General features: G+C 41.0%; 1 pseudogene; it reads right to left on the bottom strand.

Moving 5' to 3' along the window:
- LOC121645783 overlaps positions 1-12,126 on the bottom strand; it is a 53,183-nt pseudogene that overhangs the window by 32,374 nt on the left and 8,683 nt on the right.

Genomic DNA, 12,126 nt, shown 5'->3' with positions numbered 1-12,126 from the left:
AAGAAGTGCAGCATGTTCCCAGCAACAATCTTGTGACCCAGGCTCAAGCGTGTGTACACAACAAACAACAGAGAAGCACATTCCTTCAGCAGACTGAACATACGCGTGAAACAGAGTATAAGCAGAGCGTAGAGAGTGTGATGCACTGATATCTGATGCAGTCTGGAATAAAAACGGGATGAAAGCTTCCTCTGAGCTGTGTTATTCAGGTGTAAAATCACTTTAGGAAAACTGCTCCCTAAAAAAAGAACCTTTTTATGCTAACAGCAGCCATGTTTGTATGTTTGCACAAAGTTTCTTAAACTGGGTTAGATTTCCAATCAGACCTGTGCTGAAATGAGTCTGAAAAAGTTATTTTGATCATATCATGCACTGGCATGCATCACATGCTCGTACTTGTGATTGAAAAATAAAACACAGAAGTCGCTACTTCAACATCTGCCAGTCAAAATATCAGATTCAATACTTTTTCGAATATTGTGATACTACTGTTATAATACAAAACATGGAATTTCTTTTCACTTCTGAGAGATTTGGGTAGTAAAATTATGTGCAAAAACTAGCCATGAATTCCTTCTCTGTCTTCTATGTAACGTGATTATAGTAGCCTATCAGATGTTATGATGAATCAGAATCAGGTTTATTGCCAGGTAGGTTTACATGTACAAGGAATTTGTTTTGGTGCATGGGGGCCAAAAAGAGCAGATATATACAAAAAATTTAAATAAAACCACTAAAATAGGAAAATTTACAAGAATAATATAAAGAAAAGCTATGCGAGTGTTGTAAATTAAATTGTAAATCAAATGTAATCTGAACTGAGGAATTCAGACATTCAGATTGTGGCAGCATTTATACAACGTTAATACAACGTGTCGTGTCCATGGGGATGGGGTAATGGTTGAACCAGTGTCAGAGTCATAGGGGGGTCCTGGGCCATGTTGATGAGGCCGGTTGCAGAGGGGAAGAAACTGTTTTTATGGCGTGAGGTTTTGGTCCTGATGGACCGCAGCCTTTTGCCAATTTACTGCTGTCATACTGATTTCAGTTTTTCCTCCTTAGTAATTTAAGATGAAAATTTTTTTAAAAAATTCTACATTTGTATCACATATGGATCAGTTTTGTTTTGGTCCCACCATGTCTTCCACTAGCCGTGACGTAAAGGGCAACGTTGATATGCACCAGACGTAACAGGCATGCGCAGTATGGATAATTTCGACCCGAAATTCAGAATAATGTATGCTGATTGGAATACCAATCGGCATAGCCTGCACCTCTCAATCGGAATGAAATTTGGATCCACATGGGTGTGATCGGATCAGAATCTATTGGTAATAATTAAGTAATTAAATGTAGCTTACATTAAACATTTAGCTTTGCAACCGTTGCACCGTTACTCCTCGTACCGACCATGTACATGACATTCTTTAACTTGCACACACTGTTGCTAAAACCCAACATGCCCAGCGAGGATGTGGGAGAGTCCCAGAAGAAATTGTGTTTTTACTTTAGGACATAATGGCATCTTTTGTTCAGTTCACTGCAGAACTGGAAGGAAAATAAAGGCTGAAGTTTTTTACAAAGCCACTGAATTATCTTCTGACCCAAGTTTTAGGGTTGCTACAGATCTGAAGTTCACAGGTTCATAGCAAAAATTTGAAATCTTTTGAAAGTGAGCAGCCGATTAAAGCAAAGGACTATAAAAAAAACAAACAAACAAACAAAAGAAACAGCAAAAAACAAAAACCGTCCAATAGTATTGCACTATTTCTTGAGGACTTGTACGTCACACTTGGCTGTGGCCAGATTTGACTGTTGCTGGACCTCTTCTGCATCTCTGACTGATGTCCATGAAGCCACCTGCAACCAGGCCACATTAGCTACCATCTTCTCGTTCATGTAACAACAAATCCGTTGTTACATGAACAAACAAAGTTATTTTATTCCTGTCTTTTTCTTTTTATTTCTTTTTTCCTGTTATTCATTTTGTTTTCATGTAATTGCATTAAGGAGTTAAGGGGTGAAAGTAGAACTGAACCTACTAGGTAAAGCTCCTCTGTATATTGATCAACCTTCATCAAATCCTGCCAGCTCTGTAGCCACAAGATTTAGAGTAGTGATCCCCGAAGTGGATGAGATAACAATCCTAAGCTGTTGGCGAGACTTCTAAGTGGATTAAGTTCAGCTCTATTGAGGAGAAGTTGGGTTCAATCAGCGTATCTGAGACATCAAGACGTTTGCACAGCTGATAATGAGCCGCAGCAGCTGGTGATGTTCAGACAGTAAAAGTTTCAGCCTGTAACATGCAGAAGAAGCAGGAGGTTTAAAAAACTCACCGCTGCTGCACACCTTCCTGCCTCCATCACTCTGACCTGATAAGCAGTACAAACTATATCCATAAATCTTTCATCATTTGTGAAGTACAAACAATGAGGATATGGAAAAGCACAATGTTATGTGACAGATGTACTACACTGACCTTACAAACCCTACCAATCAGACACACCCACAATACAAGCTTTAAAAAACTGAGACTGAGGTGTTGATCTTTATTTGCCAAAAAAAAAAAAAAAGCCACCTTGTACCAGACTGTTTTTCACTTTCCTTAATCAACCATAAGCTGTCTGAGCAAGGTGGCAAACTGAGTCAGACACTCTAAAAATACTGTTGACTCAACAAAAAGTCTAGACACTAGCTACAAACCACAGAGCTACTTAGGCACAAATCACAGTTTTACACTTGGTCATGCTGCCCTGGTCTAACAGTCATCTGCAGGAGGTCAAAGAGAGAAAAGTGGGAATGAAAGGTTTTCATTGTCCTTTTCCAGGAGCTGTCTCTAAACTTAGGTTAGATAACAATGGCCCTGGACTAGATTTCCTGATTGAGTCTCAAAACGATCACATGGAAATGAAGTCAGATGGTCCATTTTAGCTTATCCGAAGGTGAAGCTACACAGTATATGATATATAAGGCAAGGCAATTTTATTTTTAAGGCACATTTGCTACAAAAAAAGCAACTCAATGTGCCTTACAGCAAATCCAAATAGAAACCATTTAACAGATAAAAGATTAGAACTTAAACTCGAGGTCAGCAGACCCCCATCCCCATTGGTGGACCAGAATCTCCTCAAAGCCATTCTGAAGTCATTCTCCATGGCCTCTCTAAACTCCTCCCATGCCAAGTTTTGCCTCAACGAACACCGAAGCTGTGTTCTGCTTAGGCCTGTCGATACCCGTCAGCTGCCTCCGGAGTACCACAGGTCAAAAAGGCCCAATAGGACTCCTTCTTCAGCTTGACGGCATCCCTCAATGCTGCTTTTCACCAACGAGTTTGGGGGTTTCCACTGTGACAGGTACGGACCACTTTATGGCCACAGCCCCAGTTGTACAATAGAGGCATGAAACACAGCCCACTAGGACTCAATGTCCCCTGCCTCACCCAGTACATGGATGAAGCTCTGCCCGAGATGAGAGTTGAAACTTTTTTCTGACAGAGGACTCCGCCAGATGTTCCCAGCAGACCCTCACAATGCGTTTAGGTCTGCAGGCCTGGCACTCGTCAAGTGCACATGTGGACACTTGACGAGCACAGAAGTCCAATAACAAACCAGTGGAACCATCCAAAAGTCGTTCATCCCTTCAGCTATTAGGCTGCTTCAACCAGATGTGTCTGAACTGAACAAAATTTTTTATCTGTTACCCTTTATTACTATTGTTAGTAACGTTTATCCTATTTTTATTTATATGTGTGTCTCCTTGGAAGATTAATAAAGTTTTATCTATCTATCACTATCCTCGAGAATAGAATTGTTATTTTACATTTTTATTAAGTGGTTATCAAAATGTTTGGATGGATTTTTTATTTTACAAAAGAAATGGAACCATTTAATATTGGGTGCAGGGACATAAAATGTAATGACTCTGGCAGATGTAATTTTAAATGTTGATGTTTTTGTGAACTGGATTTCTTGTCTGAAGTTAAATTCACATTATGATGTTAATCTGAGAGTGTGGGCTTATCTTTTGAACATTACATCTTGAGACTGAATCAATTTTTTAAAGATTGTATTTTCAACACATATCAAGTGATGGTTGTAGCAACGTGAAATGCACTAAGATCTTTGTTCTAGCCCAGATTTGTCTGCAAAGCTCTCCCCTCCTTTCCGCCCTACCTCTTCTGCTCATGTAAGTGGTTGCTGGTAATAACCCAGAGGGGAAATGGGTCAGCTGAGCTTTCTGACCTGCATGGAGGAAACTCAAGTCTGTAACACTGAACTTAAAGATGAGACTAATGGCCTACAGACCCTGATCATCAGCGCCAAAACTTTCTCTCAGAAAGGTATAAGCTAGCTAATTGCTGGGTTAGTGCGGGTCAGTTGTGTATGCTACGGTAAGAGCTTCATTTGTCACACAATCCAAGGTGTTGGGAACAGAGTGATGATCTCTTCCTTTTTATGTTACAGCGATGGTAGTTCCCAGTCTAATTTCCTTGAAGACCCTCCTTCATGCAACTACCAAAAAGCTGTGGCCCACCTTGCTCCAGCCCATGCTGAAACCATGCTTGGTTTTATGCTGTCATTAGACTGAATCCTGTACTTTGACAAAGTCAAGATAACCATCAACATATAGCCTTACTTCTTCTTTTTTTGTTTTTAAAAAGGAAAGTTTTTACTGTGGTGTTTCTCAGACACGTTTTAATAATGAAATGTTACATAAAAAATTTAGTTGATAAACCCTAAACCCGTTCTATGTGGACAATTTAACACATGCTCCTGTACAGTCAAGGCCTCGAAGACCTGCTGTGCTGTTTGGGGAACAAAGTGTTATAGGACTGGTTCTTCTTATAGCACAAGAAAAAAAAGCATTTTGATACCCTTATTTTAACAGAAAATACCAAACTAGAAATAAGAAGGAAGGTTGAATGAGTGGAGTCTCTTACAAGAAGTGTACTAAAACTAATTGGACCAACACAGTGCCCCCATTTGATCAAAAACAGTGTTACCAGATTTATAAAGCATTTCAGAGCTTCACCATGTATGGGCTTAATGAAATGAAACCATTTGATAAGACTGCTGCCTTACAAGCTTACTCAGCTCCTGGATATTGATTCTCACTGAGGAAAGCAACTGCAAAACAGAAGAAGACAGGATGTGGCCTTACCGTGGAGTCTCTGTTTGAAGAGTCAGATAGACCGTTGCTGCTTGGCTCCCATGCTGAAGAGCTGAATGCTCTGCTGCTGCTGAAGGCCTCCTGGGTGGAGCTCCGTGACAGGCTTGAGTAGACCGGGCGGGAACCAGCACCATACGAGTCAGTAACATCTGCAGTTCGACTCCGGTACACACTTCGCAGGGCACTGGTGGAAGAGGACGGGGTGGAGGAAGAGGAGGAAGCTTCGCTCAGGCCTACACCGGCCAGGTCCCTGCTCAGGTCGCTCTGTGATACGGATTTCCGTCGATTGAGCGAGATGCTGGAGGCCACTGGTGAAGAGGAGAGGTAGCTGGACTGGGCTGGGGATGAAGAGTAGGAGCTGTAGCCAGAATAGACAGACCCCCCACTCAGCCCTGACCCTCCATAGCTCTTGATGGGGGTTCTGCTGAGGCTCTCACTCGACGGCTGCTGCTGCTTCCAAGTATGTCGGTACGTGGGATGGTTTAGTTCGGCCCGGTCGGGGTCAGAAGAGGTGCTGTAGTTACGGCTGCGGACAGCAGAGCTGCTTAGATAGCTGGAGGAGTAACCTGAAGAAGAGGTGAGAGGAAGGGGACTTGTATGTGGACAGCTTGTCCCGCTCGCTGTAGGAGCTAAGGCCGGGGTTCGGGAGGAGCCGTAGGAGCTGTAGTGGCTGGTGTAGGAGGAGCCAGTATAGCGCTTGGCGGTGGAGGAGACGCGAGACATGCTGCTGTTTTCTCAGCCACAGAGAGAGAGAGCCTCTGGAAGACTGCATCGTACTGCAGACACCAGCAAAGAGACACAAGTTCTGTATAGTTCATCAGCAACAATCTGATCAATACTTACAGCAGTTGGGCCCATTATTCATACCCTCCTCTCACCAAGAATTAATCTGCTTTTAAGAGACTAAATGACTCGAGAATGAGCAGTGCATCATGACTACATAAAATCCATTAGCTATAGTCAGCTCTCAAGAAGTGACTCATACATATTAATGTACTAACATCATGTTCTTTCACCATTACTGTAATCCAGATACAAAGCACACTCTCAGGTTTTCAGCTCACATTAAAGCAGTGTTTTCTCAAACTTTTTTCAACAATGTACCACATTCAAGCACCCCTTAACCAAGCTCAACATCTGTTCCCTTGTATCTGTCCTGCAGCAAAGGGTGTCATCAGACACAGATTTGAGATTTTCTGGTGTGTTTTTGTCCAACATTGTCCTCTCTCTGAACATTCAGCGGCAGGAGGTCGTGGGGCCTCATTTATCAAGCTGGCATAGGAACAAAAACCGGCGTACGCTAAATGTAGTCAACTTTGGGATTTATGAAAATCAAACTTGATGGGAAAATGTTCTGCCTCCACACAACTCTGACCCAGGTTGTACGCACATAATCTAGAAAAACGGGAAACGGTGACACCACCGGTACAGAATAAAATCAAGGAAATGATGTGAAATGTGGAGATATTTGTGCACAATCCACTATTACCTTTCACACCACGTTAGATATTAAAGCTGTTTACAGAGGGACATTTGATATTAATTCTACTAAGAGTGCACACTCTGTTCTGTTATTGTCAAACAAAACTTACATGTTATAAAATCCATCCAGCTAAATAAGGTGGACAGTTTTAGAGCTGTTATTTCCTATCTTTAATTAAGAGCACAATTGTTTGATTTGAGGAGCAAGATTTCTTGTTTTCACGCTCAAATATCATATTCTCTCTCAAAACTCTGCTCTCACACTGAAAAAGTCCCTTCTTGCTTTCAAATTTTGTTCTTCCTTTTTGTACCAGGCTTTAAACATGTTTATTTCTGCTGTGAAGTTAGTCTTTTTAACATGGGAGGTAATGAGGATTGACAGCCCCTAGTTGGATGAGGGGTGAATTGCAATTTTTGCACTTCACATTTTACACCTGCATGTTGCCGCTAAGTTCTGACACAGCGTTGACAGTATCTGCCGCACTCCTCTGCCTTTCTGACACTGGTAATGTCCACGCCATGCCCACCAAATAAAACCTTTTTAGGTTTGTCAACGTGGTCCATCAGGATCCTCTGTCTCACACACCGAAAAATTACGCTTTTTTGTTCTTATCCCCTCCTGAGGCATCATGGAAATTATATGATGAATATTTAATATAGGTATTCACCTGACCTTCTATGGCCACCCCAAGGGTGTGGCAAGGCGCTCCCTCATGTGCGCCAACTTTAGAGTTAAGTCTGATTATATGAACAGAAAACAAGCGTGGGACGGGCCACGTGCGCAAGCTTTATGAATCTGAAAGTTTTTTTTGTGCGCCACATTTCCTTTTTGCACTGTAGACAGTTTGATAAATGAGGCCCCTGAGCTCTGGAAAAACTGTCCTGTGGAAGACATCTTTCTAGTAATAAGCTGCAAGAGATCTTCCTGGCGTCATGCTCTGTTAGCTAGTTTCTACACAAATAAAAACATGTCCTTGGCTAGGTTGGTTGCCATGGATGTGAATCCACATTAAAAACTATTGAGCTAAATCCTAACAGAACTTAACTTGCTTACTTTTCTCCGTCTTTGGTTCTTCTCTGTGTTTTCCAAGCCAACTTCACTGCTACATCTCAACCATGCTTTCAATTATCATGGGTTGGCGGTTCAAATCCCCACCCCATCAATCTTTTGTTGTGCCCTGGGTAGGACACCCTCCTTGCCTCCAGTGTCAGCATTGCTGGTGTATGAATGTCTGATGTAGTCGGAGAAGACACCGTTGGGACAGACTTGGCTTCCATGTGCAGTCAGTCCTGCCTCAAGACAGCTGTAGCTATATGTGTATCTACCATCACCAAGTATGAAGATGGTGTGAATGAATAATGGATTCAATGTAAAATGCTTTGGATGCCTTGAAAATCACTAAAAAAAAAACCTAATTATGTTTAAATCCATTATTTTTAACTTTTACATGAGCACTATTTTGTTACAATTCTCACATACCCCTTGGAGGTTCTCAACATACCCCCAAGGGGTATGTGTACCCCCACTTGAGAAAGAGCGTATTAATAAAGTAAAAAACTGAGAGTGGATTGTTTATTTTTCATTTAGTATTTCGTAAGTTGAGTATGTTTGCAAACAAACAAACAAAAACAAAAGAAAAATATTGTTTTCCCTTTGTTTTGCTCTACAGAAAGGGCACGCCGCAATGCTGAAGAAATATAATCAGTTTCCCAACCATTAAGTTTTTTTTAGTGATTTCCAGACAGGAAGCAGGTTCTCAGTGAATCATTTCTTCTATCCACTGAGAAGCAGCTGAGATAACAGGGAGCTGCTTTAATGCTGTGATAGTCCAGAAACAACATCACGTGGATAAACTTATCAGAACCCATCTGCTGGATCAGTGAAGAAACCTAGTCCACTACCAGCAATCATGGCGACTGTGCACTAACATGTCATATATATATATATATATATATATATATATACTTATATATTATATATAAGACCTTCACACACAAGTAAAAAACAAAGTTCATTAACACAAACCTGATCATGCTCTCACACACGCCTGCACATTCAGACCCACACAGCACACATATACAACCCCCAACCCTCTGCATAAGCATAAACTCGGACTTCTTGTTTCTGTCTCCATAGCTGAAACATCAGTATAAAAACAAACTAAAGATAAACATCAGGAGATAAAAATCTACCCTGACACTGAGGTGAGGAAGCAATATCTTGGGGATCCATCCACCCCAGTAGCCGCCTCACCAGGACTATAGATGCATCACCATAGGAAACCGCCAAGATCAGGGCAGGCAGGGGCTCCATACTACAGCCAGGACTGCAGTGCAGGACCCCACCAACCACCCTGACCAGGGCGATGGCCACAGCAACGACCCACAGACCAAGTAGACATCACCCCCGATGTGGAGGATCCCAAAGAGAAAACACTGAAATTAAAAAGTTAAAAAAGAGATAAAAATAAACCTAAACCAAATAAACCTAAGCCTAACCCTAACAATAAGAACCATAAAAAACATAAAATAATAAGTACATAATTAATAAGTAAAAGATATATATAAAAATAATAAAAATGGACTAAATAAAACAAATATATGAGTGATAATACTAAAACCTTTAAACTAAACTAAAAGTCTAAATCATTAGTCGACTAGTCATGCACATCCCTGGTCTGTACTACATGAACTGGAGGCTGATATTTGAGAGTCACCAAGCATGTCATTATAAAGTCACTGCATGCCATTCCACGCAAAGGAGCACTGTAAATAAGACGGAAGTTTGTGGTAACTAGATTAACACTACTTGCAGCTTGATGATTTTCGGTGATGCTTACAACCTGCTTGTCTGGAAAAAACAACCTGGAACCGTCTTTAAGCCAAGGCCAAAAAAGGTCAAAATATAAATAGACACAACACAATCTTTTCTGGTTATTTCAACACTTTAGATTGCAAATCTCCTGTCCTGCAGGACCCGGGTGCTGGAGGTAAAGGCCAGGCAGCACACAGTGTTCCTGTGTTGGCTGATTCTCAGCGAGTCCTGCTCACATGCGCAGCAGCGTCTGAATAATAAAGTATCTAGTGTTGCTGATCCGCGTTGAGCTCAGAGAGAGAGGCTCCTATTTCTTCAGTCTGTCTGCGTCTGTTTTTCTCTGTCTCTCTCTCTGCTTCCTATCCTCTCTCACTTTCTTTTCCTCCTCAGCCTATCCTGTGAGTGTACCCCCTTCTCCTCGATGTAATTTCCCATCCTTCTGGGTCATGTAGCTTTCTCCTTGCGTGGCTCTCTCTGGATCTTTGTGTGACTCTTTCAATAATTCAGCGTATGGATCTGGAGTAGGCACATGAGCGTGGTGTTGGAGACCGGCCATCGCATGCTGCTGGCCAAAACACAGAGATGCAGCTGTGGCCATGCTAAGCCCACAAAGCTAGCAGCACCAACTGCTGGGCCCAGCCGCCTAAACACACGTTTTGTATATATACTCTGGCAGTAGGTGTGTATTTTAGTTCAGCTAAAACACACACACACACTCCCACACAAACATAAATGGATGCAGAGAGCAGAAGTTCCTCTGTTTCAGATGGATTGAGCTGCTAATCTCCAAATGAAAAAGCTGGTCATATTGCTATTAAAACTGGGTAAAGAAACATCCAGAACCTCACAAAACCACAAAGAACAGCGATGAGCCACAGTCCCGGAACTAGAAATGAGGTCAGAAGAAAATCCCACATCACTTAAATTTGATTAAACCCTTGACAACGTGTCAAAAATTTGCGGCAAATCGCCTCTTGTCCTTTTAAAATTCTATTTATCGTTTAAATTAATAATTAATCAGTTTTTTTCACTACAATTAGTTATCTATTTAGTGCTATTAATTAATTTAATATTTAATCTTCTTTAATGTTATACCAGTTGTTTTCTGTTAGTTATTTCTTCATTATTATTATTTTTTTTTTTACTGTATCTATTTTATTTTATCATTTTTTAACTTTTGTTGTAAAAACTTGGTTTTAAGTCAATATTGAGTCATAAAGATTTTGCAGCTGTAAATAAATGTTTGCGTTATGTGAGGTGGGGAAGCCGTTTTCTCTCTGATTGGATAGCTTGATTTATGACCATCCAATCAGATAGAAGTGTAAAGATATGGACATATTGCGCAACTGGAACTTGAGAGTCTCGCATGCATTTTGTACTTTGCATCTGTGAACAGGGTTTTTGCAAAAGAACTTTAATTTTATTTTCAAAAATACTAATCTTTTTTACAACCATGCAAACTCTTTTCTGCACATTTGCAAACTTGAAATTTTTCAGGCAGATTTATTTTACAGGGTGACAAGCTTGATGTACAGATGCAAACATTCATTTACAACTGCAGCATGTTTATGACCTAATATTGAGCCCATAGACAATTAATTAACCCCTTAAATATCCACTAATATAAAATATTACAGAATTTGAATGCCAACGTTTAATAAGTGTGTTGCAACTTGTTGTGCACAATAAACTCTGGGAGAAAAGAGGCTGTAAGGGATGCATCCCCAGCAGCCTTCGTTTGAGGCCATTTGAGGTGGATTCGGTTTCCTTTGAAATGGGACAGTCACCATGATGACGTATGTAGCTAATGAATCTGCACTTCAGAGTGTGTAGACCCTGAACTGGGACACAGCTCCTGTACTGGCTAACAACCATGCCAATGTAAGGTCCGAGGTGTCAAGTATCGAGGTACAAATACTTTATCTAACTAAAGTTTATTCTACTCTTTACTTCTACTCCCTACATTTTTACACAATTATCTGTACTTTCTACTCCTTAAATTTTAAAAATAGCCTCGTTACCTGTTTAATTTCTGCTTGTTTAAATTCTGGCTTGTCATTGTCAAAAAAAAACTATGCAGATGAATTGAGCCATCCAGATATAATGAATTTCATTGTGGCTGGATGAGATGTATAAACATACACCATTCTGACACCCTATTGGTTTGTATGCAATACGGGCCTGGACTGTCCCACAAGAGGAGAGGGACAAAAACAGATAAAACAATCACTACACTGGTGCAGCGGGATTGGCCTGTCTGGTGCTGCCTCGCGCTCACACACAATTTGTTCTTTTTAGTTGTAATGAATAATGGTGATTGGTCAAAATGACAGTAATAAAAACTTTATTTTTTGAATAATCAACACGAGCACAGCACACAGAGGTGGAACAGGGCAGTGAGTGAAGCACAGGCCAAGCTGCAAACAACAGATCCCACCTAACGGGTTAACATCACACAACATGGACACTGTGGACTGTGAGAAAACAAACAAAAAAATAAACTATGGATTTCACTTCTGAGAGGAGACGTCTCCACGGAAACAACAGCACACACTGGTTACTCTACATTTTTGGCCTCCCCTGAGGCTGCTCCAAGCAGTGGTTACTATAGCTACAGAGGCAACAAGCTGCATTTGTTTGCTTGCTACCAATGCAAAAAT

This window comes from Melanotaenia boesemani, chromosome 9, assembly GCF_017639745.1.
Source record: "Melanotaenia boesemani isolate fMelBoe1 chromosome 9, fMelBoe1.pri, whole genome shotgun sequence".
NCBI classification, from domain to species: Eukaryota; Metazoa; Chordata; class Actinopteri; order Atheriniformes; family Melanotaeniidae; genus Melanotaenia; species Melanotaenia boesemani.
This window is presented reverse-complemented; position numbering and strand designations above follow the sequence as displayed.